This window comes from Eurosta solidaginis, chromosome 1 (assembly GCF_040869045.1).
Source record: "Eurosta solidaginis isolate ZX-2024a chromosome 1, ASM4086904v1, whole genome shotgun sequence".
Classification (NCBI taxonomy): Eukaryota; Metazoa; Arthropoda; class Insecta; order Diptera; family Tephritidae; genus Eurosta; species Eurosta solidaginis.
Genome location: NC_090319.1, coordinates 371,901,724 through 371,910,625, shown reverse-complemented (window position 1 = coordinate 371,910,625; position 8,902 = coordinate 371,901,724). Strand labels below are relative to the sequence as shown.

Here is an 8,902-nt window from a genome sequence, read left to right as displayed (position 1 = left end):
GACAGATGACTACTGAAAGGTGGGCATCTGTAGAAAGGGAGCTTATTAGCTTAATGCTTAAGATGATGCGGGAACAACCAAGTAAGCCCCTTCCAACCTTTGACTCGGGGGATGGTATAATGGTGTGAAGATGATAGCGTTCGAAAACATCGCGAGCTTGCAATGGCTGGAGGAAGTGGTTCCAAACCTCCAAAGGCAAGACACGAACGCGCGGTTTGAGGTAGTGGATAAAGCGCAAATCCCCACGGTACCAAAAGTTAAGGTAAGGATACCATGCGTGATGAAGTCGGAGGATACACTGCGACTTCTGCAGAATCAGAATCCGAACATACCGACGCAGGATTGGAAGGTACTTACTGTATCTCGGCCTACGGAGGAAGGTCAGTTCTATGTCTGCCAAATAAACAGGCAGGCGGAGGATATATTGTCCACGCAGCTTGGAAAAATGTCCTTTGGCACAGGCAAACTTTACATGCGACTCAGGTAAAGAAGTCCCGAGGATAAAAATTCTAACACGCTAGAGGTGGGCGAAGTCGAAAAGGACCTCAAAAAACTAAGAGAATAAAGACAGGCGGAGGTAGTCGACGTCGTCACGAAGGTGTTAGAAGAGGATCAACCGCCAAATGGTGCTGTGACTCGCACAGGGGAACATCCGGCACAAGAGTTACGAGTGGCTGAAGGGGGCCTCGCATACTCTAAACCAAAAGCGCAAGGGGAGGACGATGACGTCACGACGAAGGTGCTGGAGGGGGACAAACAGCTCAATGGTGCTGCGAGTCCTACAGATAAACCTCCAACACAGTAAAGTGGCGTCGAGCGAACTCCTGCTAACCCTTAAGGAGGGTTCGTTTGACGTGGCGCTGATCCAGGAGCCGTGGCTCTCATCGGGAGGAAAGGTTTCTGGACTTAGCGCGCGCGGGTTTGGCGTTTACTACGCGCAAAGGGAAGGACGGGTGCGAGCTGTAGTAATGGTAAGGAATCAGCTGCATTCATATATGCTGCCTAATTACACTACTGAGGACCTCGTAGTGGTGGCCGTTGGGCAAAAGAATAAGCAGGCAATTATCCTGGAATTCTGCTACATGGCCAATGCTGCGGAGGTTCCACCGATGAACTACAAAGGGCTAGTACAGGAGGAAGGGCGCAAAGGGCGGTTGGTCATAGGCGCAGATGCAAATGCGCACAACAATGCGTGGGGGAGGAGCAGATTCGAAAGAGAGAGGCGAATCTTTATTTTGTTAGATCCTGCAAGCCAATTTGCAGATATTTAATAGGGGAAATGTCCCCACGTACATTGGTCCAACATCCAGCAATTTTCTGGATATTACATTGAGCTCTGAGCGTGATATATCAAGTTATGATTGGATGGTTCTTGATAGACCAAGAGGTAGAGAAGGGAGGGTAGAGAAAGGAGGAACCTTTAGAAACCTTAGGTCGACGATGTGGACTAAATTCCAGAAACAGGTAGAAACAAAACTGGAACAACCCAAAGAGGTTGCTAATGTGGAGGAAATGGAGGAGTCGAATGAATTCTTAACAAGGACGCTTATGACTGCGTATACCAAAGCTTACCCTCTAAGAAGATTCAGAGGAAAAGCAAAGTCGACACGGTGGAGCAATGAGCAGAGTATCCTAAGAAGACAGGTAAAAGAAATGTTTAAGTTCGCAAAGACCGCGGAAAGCGAAGCGTGTCGGGACGAGTACAGGGATCTACTGAGGATCTACAGGCGTGAAATTTTCAGGGCGAAGAGAATCTCATGGAAAAGTTTCTGTACGGACATAGAGTTCTCCAGCGAAACAGCACGGTTGAGAAAAGTCCTAGCAAGGGGAAATATAGTCCAGGGACTAATAAAGAAGTTGAATGGGGAATGGTCGCGTAATAGTGAGGAATCCCTTGAGGTGCTTCTCGATATACACTTCCCATCGGGAGATGGTTTAGAAGAGCCAGCAGACAGCACTCACACTTTGATCACGGAGCGGGTAGTGCCGGGCTTGGTGAACGATACTAAGATCGAATGGGCAGTGAAGACGTTTTCTCAGTTTAAATCGCAGGGCCCAGATAGAATATTCCCGGCCATGCTACGTTTCAAGCAGGGCGGTCGCGTAATGGCTTAAAATAATATTCGATGGGTACATAAGACTGAATCATGTACCGCACTCTTGCAGAACTGCTCGTGTAGCTTTCCTACTAAAAGGCGGGGAAGATCGGTCGCGTGTATCCCAAAGACTATAGACCCATTAGCTTAACATCATTTCTGCTCAAAACTTTGAGAGGCTGATAGATGTGTACATAAAGTCCAACGTGGTTGAAAAGCTGCTCTGCACAACACAACATTACACCAAAGCCAACTCGGTAGAGAAAGCCCTGGAATATAAGGAATAGGTTCTATGAGTCTTCTTAGACATTGCCGGGGCTGTCAATAATGTTTCTAAATGGGCGATTATGGATGGTCTTAATTACATTAAAGTACATCCAACCTTAATGAGATGGATCGGCTGCATGTTAAATTGCAGGAAGATTACATCACAATGGGGATTGTACGAGGCCACAAAATCAGTGGAAAGGGAAACGCCGCAGGGAGGGGTGCTATCACCTCTGCTGTGAACGCTGGTCATCAACCAACTGCTCAGGCGATTTTATGAGGGACCCGTAAAACTTACGGCTTACGCGGATGACGTTGCAATTGTCATAAGTGGAAAGTGCATTCAAGCGATTAGCTCTTTGATGGATCGGGCGCTTCGGGATATTCATAACTGGGCATCAAATGTCGGGTTGAAAGTCAACGCGGATTAGACGGATATGGTCTTGTTTACAAAGAGGTACAAGGTCCCAAATTGGACCAGGCCTAAGTTAGGAGGGGTGACTCCAGAGGAGAAACCTTGCACAAAGTATCTAGGAATCATCCTAGACAGTAAGCTGTCATGGAAGCTCAACGTTGAGGAGAGGGTGAAGAAGGCTTCAACGGCACTTTATGGATGTAAAATAATGCTGGGGTGTTAGTGGGGCTTATCGCCCTCTCTTTCTCATTGGGTTTTTACAGCGATTGTAAGCCCTATCCTATACTACGGAGTTCTTGTTTGGTGGAAAGCCACACAAAAAGCAACTTACCTCAAACAATTAGAGGGTGTATGCAGACTATCAAATGCTTAGCATTACGGGAGCCCTGAAAACAACCCGACAGCTGCACTGTATGCCATTCTGCACATTCCAACTGTAGACCTGGTAGCAAAGTACATAGCGTTAACAACTGCAACCAGGCTTGGTGCCTCGGGGCAGCTCGAGCGCCGATTTTACGGCCATATTAGTATTGCGTCAGCAACCACTCTGCCTTTCGATGGCGATCTTAAGGCCAAAATAGAGGTGGACGGTTGGCGCAAGTGTGCTCAAATGGCGGACGAGGCGATACATGTGTACACAGATGGTTCCAAAGTAGTGGAAGGAGTAGGGTCTGCGGTATACTGTGCTGACCCGGAAATAAACAGATCCTATAGGCTGCCGGATTACTGTAGCGTTTTCCAAGCGGAAATAGTAGCCGTAACCAAAGCGGTAGAAACCCTGGAAGAAAATAGCCCAATCTACAATCGTGTTAACTTTTATATTGACATTCAAGCAGCAATTAAGGCAATAATCTCGCATAGCACAGCATCTAAATGTGTGTTAGAGTGTAAGCAGTCCCTGGAGAGAATCGGGACAGTGAGAAGCATACATCTATATTGGGTGCCAGGGCATATGGGAATAGATGGGAATGAAAAAGCGGATGAACTAGCTAAAAAGGGCGCATCCCTTGAAGCTTGCTCCGTAGACGTCCCAATTAGACTGGGCGAAATTAAGCGAAGCAGAGAGGTGCACATGATCGACCAAGCAGGAAAGGCGTGGGTTCAAGCGCGGGGCTGTAAAGTGTCGAAGATTATGTGTAGGTATTACAACCTTAGACTAACAAAGTTGTTTCTATCATTAAAAAGAGATGACTGTAGACTCATTACGGGTATTCTGACTGAAGACTGCCTTCTGGCGTCACATGCCTTTAAATTAGGCTTGGTCAAGGATAGCAGGCTGGAGGAGGAAACGATCGAGCATGTTCTGTGCTCGTGCCCTACGCTTGCCAGGCTAGGACTACAGCTGTTAGGAGTGATACAGCTGTCAGATCTAGAAGCAGCAAGTGGCTTAGGTCGTAGGAAACTTCTAGTATTTGCCAACAGGGCGAAGCTATTTTATAACATAGGTCCTAGATTTTGATAGGGTTTTTCAGATTGGTCGTTAAAACAAACTTCTGGTAGAACCGCGGACTCATTCAGTCTACGCGAGATCTCATGGACCGGCCATTTCAACCTAACCTAAGTTGCTTTGGAAATGGTTTTTGAAACGGTATTTCCTAAATCTAAATATATTCACTGATAGGGGTGATTTCTATTTGTCAAAAATTTAAACATTACAGGAAGTAAATTAACAGTTAATGGTATAAACAATGAATGATATTAGTGATACTAAGTGATACTCCCATCTCTAATCTGATACTAAGTAAATAAAACCACAACAACTATATAGTAAGCTGCTACACTTGTATGTACGTAAACAAATTAATCATTGTCCGCTCACATATGTGCGGAGCAACAGAGAGAGATACTCACAAGGGCATGTCATCATATACGTGTATATAGCTAGTAAACAAGCATCAGGTCCACGAAATTACTAAACCTTACGAGAAATGGGTGAACGAGGAAACCGAAGAGTATAAAAGCGGCACAGGCTGAGACATCAGTAATCAGTTTCATTTAAGGTATCAATCAGTTTGAATTAAGTACGCTATCTGTCGGGCAATAGAAGTGTTATTGTACTTTAATAAAAGCCATTTTGCATTTTTAAAAGGTGGAGTTATTTATTCAACAGTTTAGTGATTCGAACATTAGTAGAAGATTTGCAAATAAGCGGAATTGCAGTAAATTCGTTACAATATGTTATGAAAAAGTTATTAATTTTTTATCAGCGCTTTGTCGATTTGTTATCGAAGGATTATCGATTTGTTACCAGGTAGTTAATGTTTTGGTATCGGTTAGTGACCAATATCCAGGGAAGAATGGCTCATGCCAAATACTTTGGTTTGAGTGGGCAATTGAAAAGTGAGGTTCTCTCCCGGCAAACGAAGATCATGTTCCACAAGTCATTTATCATATCCGTTCTGCTATACGGGGCAGAAGCATGGACGATGACAAAATCAAATTGATATCGAAATATTATCGATTTCTTTTCTGAGTGTTACCAATTTGTTATCAGCGCGTTATCGATTTGTTTTCGACGTCTAAACGGTTTGCTATGAAAAAGATACAGATAAACTTTAAATAATAAATCGATGACACATCTATATATCGCCGACAAGGAGTGAATTTTTTTCCTTTAACTAGATTAGGGGATAAATGGCGGACTTAACCACTCAAAGCACCATTATTACACGGCTCTCGTAGCGCTTGACAGCTTTTGGCACAGTCAAACAGCGCGCACTACTCCAAGACACAGAAGATTCAACCCTTCCCTATTGTCTAAAATGGTGGATCGTACATTATCTGAGTAGTTGGCAAGCGTCAGTTCAATTTAGGAACGAAACTTCAAAGCATTCAAAAATAAACAGGGGGTTGCGCAGCGCGGTATACCATCACCGCTTCCGTTTAAATCTCTCTTAGCCACCAGAACAAGCAGCCAACTTTTCCTATGCCGACGACTGCACAACAATAGCATTAGGCTCTAGCCCCTAAATAGACGAATAAATTTCCAAAATAAATAGTTATCTTCCAGGCCTTTCTATTCTCTTCACATCGCATAATCTGAAACTATAGCTGATTAAGTATGCGGCGACTTTATTTAAGACGTGGGAGCAACAGGTGACGCAAATACGGAACATACACTCTAATGGCGTTATGCTATCGATCTTAGGTGTAATGCTCGACAGCACTTTTACCTTTTAGGCACATGCCTCCGAAATTGTATCTAAAGTACAAAGCCACATGAAAATCTCTAAGTCGCTAGCCGGCTGCACCACCTAAATAGTGAGCCAAAGGGCACAAATTAGAGGAGCATAATGAAATGCCGAACATACACTTTCTTCTAAATTGTCACAATGCGTGGCATCCCAGCAAATAACTGGTTGATCTAATCCCGACTCACAGAGTGATGAGGAAGCATCTTCGTAAGCGATACGATGAGATATTGCACCTACCAACTCACCAAAGATATTTAGATAATCATTAGGACGACCTATGCCTAATCTACAATGAGTCGGTAAATAACTTCGCTAGGTCACGCCTGTTCAATGCTGTTATAGAAACATGTTGCATAAGCTAACTAATATGTCAATTGGCATGATATAAACACCGTGTTTTTTACATGTATATACATCAACTTTTGCGGTTAAAAAATGTTTATGAGACACATCTTGCGGCAACTAATGACACAGCCATCTCATGAAACACTTTTCAGCAACAATTTTAGAAACAACCGACATGCGGCTAATCTCAATGCTTTATTTAGCTAAAGTAGCCGCGAAACTACAAAAAATTTGCCCTTAATAAACTGATCACTTTTAAAATGCTCGATTTTATTTATTTTTCTTATAATTTTTAAATTTTAAACAAAAAAATAATAATTTTGGTCATGGTTCAATTATATGTTTGGGCATGCTGGATGTGACCACGTTTCGAGCACCTGCAAAGTCAATCGAAACTTCAAAGCATTTGGTACTCTGATATTTGCCCTGCCTGTAATAGCAATATGAGTAGAAGCATTACATAAATGTCAGCAGTCAATTTATAATAATGCCCACCTATTCAAGTCTCGCTTTTTCTTTTATAAAACATTGAGCATGGTAATATGAAAGATCTGTATATAGCTGCGAAAAACTCCCACCATGCATCTCATCTAATGCCAACGCACAAAGTTCCCAATCACCACGACGCCAGGTATTCCGCGATCTTTAAAAGAAAACCCTTTATCGCATTTTCCAGCACAAATCACTGAATGTGCTATATTAAACTGTCCTGCCCCAAAATTGCTATTGCAAACGTTCCATAATATCACAGGCACGGCATTAGTTTGGAGTTGAGATGATGATCCCCATCCACTAATGTGCATATCGTTGCCTTGACGTAAACTTTTACTGTACAGGGTCTTGCTTGTATTTCAAGACTCTCTACAAAGGCTGATTGATATTTAGTAAGAATAACTACTTCCGCAAAATTTGTTTGTGCTGGTAGATTGGTCTCACTGAATATGGTGGTTACACTTGCGCAATGCGTGAAAAAAATTGAAAATAAGCTTGCGACCGTTCAGGCTGGTGGTCCCCATGTACATAGTATAAAAGTGATACATACACATATTCCAGAAGGTTAACATCCCAGCACAAAATATATGGATGTAGGCGTGGGATGATAACCTTCTGGAATATGTGTATGTATCACTTTTATACTATGTACATGGGGACCACCAGCCTGAATGGTCGCAAGCTTATTTTAAATTTTTCTCGCGCATTGCGCAAGTGTAACCACCATATTCAGCGAGACCAATCCACCAGCACAAACAAATTTTGCGGAAGTAGTTATTCTTACTAAATACGGGCTATCCTTTATAGAAGAAGGTTTGCCACCAACAATGCGAAATTCCGCAGTTATATAACGAAAAGGACAGCCCAAAACTGCCAAAAGGAACGCAAACTGCTTCGTAAAATTCATTGTACTTTCTGACTATTTTCACCGATTCTTATGTATAAAGTGAATCAAGCTAAATTTTGTGGGCACTATTTATACTTATTGGGTCATGTGATTAAAACATAAACAAATGCTAGATTTCAGGAATGTCAACAATACAATAAAAATTCTTCTTAAGTTAATTTAAAGCTATACAAAAACAATTTGTTTTTTATTTACTCGGCCTTATTAGCTTGAGTAAATTTCCAGTGGAAAGTTTTTGCTAAAATTTTAAACTGTTCATAGATAGAACAAAAGGCTAATTAAAATGATATTTCCATAGAAATTTCCCCTATAACATGAGTTTAATAAACCTATTTAATTTATATGAATACCCAATCAAGTATAGAGATAGTTTAAAACCAGTTGAACAAACAGTTTTTAGAATATTTCCTTGAAAATATTTACACTTGCGTATTTCTATCTTTTCAAATTGATATAAACGTATACCGTATACTGTCACAAAATCAGAGTCGAGACCAGTGCACTAAATTTTGAGCAACACTGCTCGCAGTTAAGTGGGCTGACATAATCATGACCTTGTGTTAATGAGATGTTAATTTGTAATGGATTTAACCGTTTGGTCATCATTCACATATTCGTAGAGTTTAATAATTTTTAGACGGCTTCTATGGTAATATAGAAATTTAATTTCAATCGCTACAAATAAAACAACGCAATTGTTGTTGTTGTTGGTGTTATAGCCAGGGCCGTAGAGAGAAAATCCGGGCCCGGGACTAAACAATTTACGGGCCCCCTACAAAAAATGCACTAATACATTTGATTAATTTGAATTAATGACGTCTCTTTCATGAATCATTATTGATGGATTACATCAAAAAAAATTTTTGCCACATTAACTAACTGATTTTTGGACTAAGAGCTGAAAATAAAATTAACACCGAATATTTACTATTTATACTATTTTATTGTAAGGTAGAAATAAAATTCTCTTTTAACAGCGACATAATGTTTCAAATAATCTTTTATAGTTATTTGGTAATATTTTAATACATTTCTGATAAATTTATTGATGATTATAAATTTTAATTATTCAATATGGATGGTTCGGATACCGTTTACAACTCAACTCTGTTTCAGTTGAAATTTCGCAATTTGTTATTACAGGTTGCAACTCAACCTCTCAAAAAAAATGTCGGTTGAAGTTGTC

General features: G+C 41.3%; 1 long non-coding RNA gene across 1 annotated transcript; it reads right to left on the bottom strand.

Annotated features, from left to right (window-relative positions):
- Positions 1-6,573: 6,573 nt before the first annotated feature.
- LOC137245042 (uncharacterized) lies at positions 6,574-7,741 on the bottom strand. The gene is made up of 3 exons (XR_010951244.1): positions 7,594-7,741; positions 6,813-7,187; positions 6,574-6,747 (listed from the first exon to the last, which is right to left on the bottom strand). It is a non-coding gene; the product is annotated as an uncharacterized lncRNA (long non-coding RNA).
- Positions 7,742-8,902: the final 1,161 nt, after the last annotated feature.